Raw genomic sequence first — 6,000 nt, 5'->3', positions numbered from 1 at the left:
AGACTTGTTATCTTATCTTAGTCAAATGGGATGGCTACTTGGTGTTTCCTTGGCTTTAGCTGGAGCAAAGGGGAGCCAGGGATGGAAAAGGGCTGGAGCCCGGAGTCTCTATCCGCCTCACGTGTACAGGAAGGTTGGCGAAATAATACAGTTTTAATACTCAGTCTACCTATTGCTGAAGCCTGACTTTGAGTGAGACTTTAAAGAAGTCCCCTAAGCTTCCAAATGACAATAACTCTTTAAATGTCATACCCCTTAGCTTATCTTCTACTTTCTTAAAACAGCCACTACACACACACACACACACACACACACACACACACACACAGGTTTTGGCAGAGGGATTTAGAGAGACCGAGATCCCCAAAGACAGATGATTTCTACCACTGCAGATCTTTATCCTGAGCAACCTCTGTGTTTTTGTCTTGTGAATTGCTGACGTCCTGGCTTTTAGACTCTGCCTGTGAATACTGGGATGTTGACAGTCAAAGCTCCACAGTTGTATAATAGCGAAGGAGGAGGTGACCTTTAGCCTTTCACTCTTAAACAATCATCATCTTATCTACTGAAAACTATGTCACACATGCTCATAATTTACAAATGCACAGAACATTTCCACACTTCTAATTACACAGTGATTGCCCTCCCTGTATCCACACTTCCTTGTGATTGACCTTTGCAATTCCTCCCCTCAAAAGATTACTTTCCCTACTCCCTGAATATGCTTCGGTCTTGTGACTCTGACCAATACAGTATGACCAATAGGGAAGTGTGCTAATTCTGAAGTGGGACAAAGAGAACCTTGCACACTTCTTCAAGAGTTGTGCAAGTCTTGGAACCTCATCACTTCGTGAATAGTAATCTATGCTAGCTTGCTAAAATCATTGTGATTTAGGAAAGATGTTAGGGTTTGAAGCTGATGGCTCAGAAAGAATTCTTGAGATATGTTTTGTGCCAAAAAAAAAAAAAAAATGTTTTATTAAAGCACAGGGACAAGACCTGTGGGAAGAAAGAGCTGCACTAGGGTTGAGAGGATTGAGCCATTATATACTTTCAAGTAGGGAGGGGGTTAGAGATAGCTTAAGCCTCGATGGAATTTGCAAGCAAGATTTCCAGAACCTTGAGGGGGCTAGCTATTGTTGGGAAATGGTCATTTATTGCTGCCTAATAAAAACTTAGTCTTGAGAACCTTCAGATGTATATCAGTGGGCCATATGCTTGGAGAATGACTGCCAACATATATTTTGTGGGGTATGGGGTGGACAGGTAGAAATAAAGGAAGTTTCCAAAGGAAGTTTTTTTTTTTTTTTTAAAGATTTTATTTATTTATTTGACAGGCAGAGATCACAATTAGGCAGAGAAGCAGGCAGAGGGAGAGGAGGAAGCAGGCTCCCTGCTGAGCAGAGAGCCTGATGTGGGGCTCGATCCCAGGACCCTGGGATCATGACCTGAGCCGAAGGCAGAGGCTTTAACCCACTGAGCCACCCAGGCGCCCCTCCAAAGGAATTTTTCTATATTAAAATAGACTTACAGGCTCCTGGGGGTTGGGCTAGAATTGTCTTTTGCCCTTAGCAAAGTATTAACATCCAGGCAGCTGCGTTCCTAGAGGAACGTCACTCTGCCTGTTTTAACGACTTGTCAATGAGCTGTATGTAGTAAGGAAATTTTAATTTTCTTTTGCCTTTGTTTCCCACATTAACTGGGTAAGGATTTCAACATCCAATCACTTGATCACACTGTTAACAGCTAAACAACTACTAAGTTATGTTGTTATGCCCCAATAATGGGTCCGTGATTAAAGGAGCAAGACTGATATAAAGCGAAGGTCAAGCAAAGCTTTTTTTTTGCGCCAAGCATCAAGAATCTAACCGAACCTTCTGGGATGCACCTCTTACAAGAGAGGACGACCCTTCTCTGTTTCACAGTCTAGCTTTTAAGGGCAATGGCCATGTGGTCGGGCCTGGCCACACATAGGTGACCAATGAGATTATAACACACACAGGAAACTCTACAGTGATGCTAGGTGACCAATTGAGTTACAATTTACCCTAGTAGACATTTGAACCAGCCTATTACACCTTGATTGGGATTGGCACCAAAAAGGCTCCCAAAGGGCAGGGCCCATACTCCTTGGTAACCAGGGAGACAGTATGCATCCCCCCACTGATGATGTCTCCACCTGGCCTGACCCACCCTGTATCTGGGCTTTGTTACCTGGAGCTGGTTCCCGGGACTTGTTTTTAAGTGAATCCCCTGGGGAAAGGGGAGCAGGGACAGTTTAAGGGTTAAACAACGAGGTTTTTGTTTAACCTCAATGAAAGCTTCTTGCTAAAATATAAAAATATAAAATAGGTCCTTACAACGTGAATGAATCCCCTGGAGACAAGCCCATCCTTACTAACCCATCAGCTCACCACACACATGAATATACTCAACTGAGATCCCTCAAACTTAAGTCCGATTGTAAACAGTGTCCAATAAATTAATAGATTTGTGGAGAAAAATAAAATAATTGTTTAAAAGTTAAACCACTAAGTGTAAATGTATTCTTTATAGCTAAAACTGTCAAATCACCTTGATAAATATGTCACAAATTAGGGAAAAGTAAAAATAATTATTCAGGTATAGATGTCATAACTCCTAACATTGACCAGAAGATGATTGTAAGAATTTTACACTCTTCAAGTACATCTAAATTCTGGTGTATTTTTGGTGCTGTATAATTTTAATGTTACTTCTTAAAAATTTATTCTCAAATTGAATCAAATGGATTGACCAGTATGCAAAAATAGTACATACTGCTGAACTAATTCCTTCAGGACGTTTGCATTTTCAATCATTGCCTAACACATGCATTGCCAAGATATTTAGTTACTAGTTTGAATTCTTCTTTGCTAGACCTATACTTTGCTTCAGTCAGATACACTATGAATTTGAATTAGACCTCCCTTGGTTTTTTCACCTGTCAAACTCTATCCTATTATAGCAACATCAAAAGCTTAACTGTCTTCCCTGACCTAATTTTTACTCAAGTGGCCAGATAAAAGGGAGTGAAAAATAAATTATAAAACCATCAGTTGCAGCACAAGAGAGTAAATATGAAAAGAGGTTAATGAGAGGACAAAGATCAAAGAAGCTCAACCAAAATAACAAGCACACTCTTCTTAAGGACTGCAAATGTTCACAAGACTTTTTACTTTTATCCTGTAAAATAAAACATCCTAAAACACAATGAATTATATTGAAACGTGAATGAATACCACCTCAAGGCCAGGGTTCATTGTCCTTGAGTTCTTATCAGAAGAATGTTTCCCACAAGTCTCTCCACATCATATCACAGTGGTTATTTTCTATAACTTGGTTGTTTACTCAACAGACTTACTCAGTATTACTGTAGAACAAATTACTGTGTGCTTCTATACTCCCTTTATCAGGTTGTGTGAACTCACAATAACTCACCTACACAAAACTAAAATAAAAACACCAGATAATCCATCCTATGACTCAAAAGACTACCTTGCCTCTGGTGACCAATTCCCTACTTGCCATCACACATGCTAAGTAAAAGGCTTAGCATTTCAATATCAACCTTATTATAAATTTGATACAAATAAAATAATAATAATAGGCCTAGCAACTTGCATGTTGATAAATGCAGCTATTAATTACCAAAGTAGATGAGATAAATTTTAAAAACCACTTTTTCTGCAACTTGAGTCATTCTGTCACAGGTTACATCTCAGTCTTATGGTACAGAAAAATACCAAGAAAATTCTAGAAACCTTGCCTGTTGGAAGGCCTTTTTTTATATATGTGGAATTACAAAACTTTTGAATTCAAGTGACCTGAAAATATCTTGACTGATGTATACTAGGCCCTAAACGAGACCTTCTATTTTTTATATAGTGGCTTTTCCACAAATAAGTCTGATGAACCAGGAAATAATTTTTTTAACCAGGAAGAATTTTTTCAATAATTTCTGTTCCACTTCTTTTCTTGCAAAACCTCAGCTGTTTCTAGGTTCTCTGTCTAATTTGTCTTCCCATAACTCTTACATTCACTTTTCCTCCTCTTACAGGTAAAACTTCAGGGGAGTTTATGGCACAGCTAAAGCCAGGAAATCTTCTTCTCTTTTTATACTATAAGTTTTCTGAAAGTAAGAATCTGAGTTGTACTCCAGTTGTAAGGGCCTATTCAGCCAGAGCAGCCCCACCCTGGTTGAACTGCCATTTTGTTGTAAAACTTAAATTGACTCTGCCCCCCTCCCCAGGGGAACTTACTTAAAAACAAGTCCCGGAAACCAGTCCCAGGTAACAAAATCCAAGTCCAAGGGTGGGTCAGGCCAGGTGGAGGTATTCAATCAGTGGGGGACACATACTGTCTCCTAGCTTCCAGAGAGTATGGGCCCTGCCCTTTGGGCACCTTTTGGGCGCCAATTCTGAACAAGATGATAGGGTAAATTGTAATTCAATTGGTCACCTAGGATCACTGTGCGTCTTTCTCTGTGTGTTACAATTTCACTGGACACCTGTGTGTGGCCAGGCCCAACCACATGGCCTTTGCTCTATAAAAGTTAGTCTGAAAAGCAGGGAAGGGTTGTCCTCTCTGTAAGGGGTGGCCCCGACTGGTCTGTTTGACGGTAGGTTTGATTCTTGATGCTTGGCGCAAAATAAAGCTTTGCTTGACTTTCGCTTTGTATCAGTCTTGCTCCTTTAATCATGCACCCATTACTGGGGTACCCAATTTTGGGGGGACCCAACACAGTGAAAGTGTGATCTCCTGGATATATAAAAATCACTGAATGAATTTATTAAAATTACATCCCCTTGGTTTACAACAGAAAAGTTATCTTTTAGGTTGAGAATGGGTTAAGAAATCCATGTTTAGTTTTCAGGGTGTCTGTAATGTGCACCATTCTTTCAGTGAATTTAAAGTCTCTAATTTTAAGTAAGAATCAATGTTGCAGGATTATATTTTTTAGTGAAAGTGTTAGGCTGTAAGTGTCAGTATTCTATTTCTCTCTAGTCTGTATGTTGCTGCCACTTCCATACACCCTGGCTTTGTTGGATTCAGCTAAATGGGAAGGTTGTTTAAACATCTCCAGTTTGAGGAGGTGTAATCTTTGTAATTAATGACTTCCTTTTCTGTTGGCTTACGTTCTACATTTCTAAACTAGAGAAAAAAAGGAAGTTTGGAGAACTCCTCTTCTCAAGCAGTAATGATACTCAGCAAGAATCTCTGAAGCACATTTTTTCAGTTCATTTTCACACAAGCAAATGAAGATATGCCCAGATTCTGTTGTGTTCTGCTATTCTTACTTCTTTTTTTTCTTTTTTTTTTAAGATTTTTATTTATTTATTTGACAGAGCACAAGTAGGCAGAGAGGCAGGCAGAGAGAGAGGAGGAAGCAGGCTCCTCACTGAGCAGAGAGCCCGACGCAGGGCTCCATCCCAGGACCCTGAGATTATGACCTGAGCCGAAGGCAGAGGCTTTAACTCACTGAGCCACCCAGGCGCCTCTGTTACTCTTATTTCTGAACAGTGTGTATTTGTATGTGTTATCTACAGACACAGATGAGGAATGATATTCTTCAGACCTGTTTTACAGTCATGGTCTCTTTATCAACAAATAAATTCTGTAATAATTTATAAAGACATAGATATAAAATTTTTGATTAAAATTATTTTCAGAGATTAAAATTATTCCAGAGATTAACTTTTAAATACGATTTTAGTTTGCATATACGTACTCTCAGTACTGCTTATATTATAGGTCCCACATATTCCAACTTTTCTCTCACTTTTAGTATTTAATAAAGAATATGATCTCATTATTTCATAATTGCATAATTCTATTAAGATAGAACATGGTTTGATATAAATTCTTGATGCAACATTATTTGTTCCATAGAAATTAATACTAGTAATGATATTAGCAGTAATAAATAGTAATAGATCTCACCATGTCTCAGATTACAAAAAAACATCAAATTAAACATTT

The sequence above is a fragment of the Mustela nivalis genome, assembly GCF_964662115.1.
Source record: "Mustela nivalis genome assembly, chromosome: 3".
NCBI classification, from domain to species: Eukaryota; Metazoa; Chordata; class Mammalia; order Carnivora; family Mustelidae; genus Mustela; species Mustela nivalis.
This window is presented reverse-complemented; position numbering follows the sequence as displayed.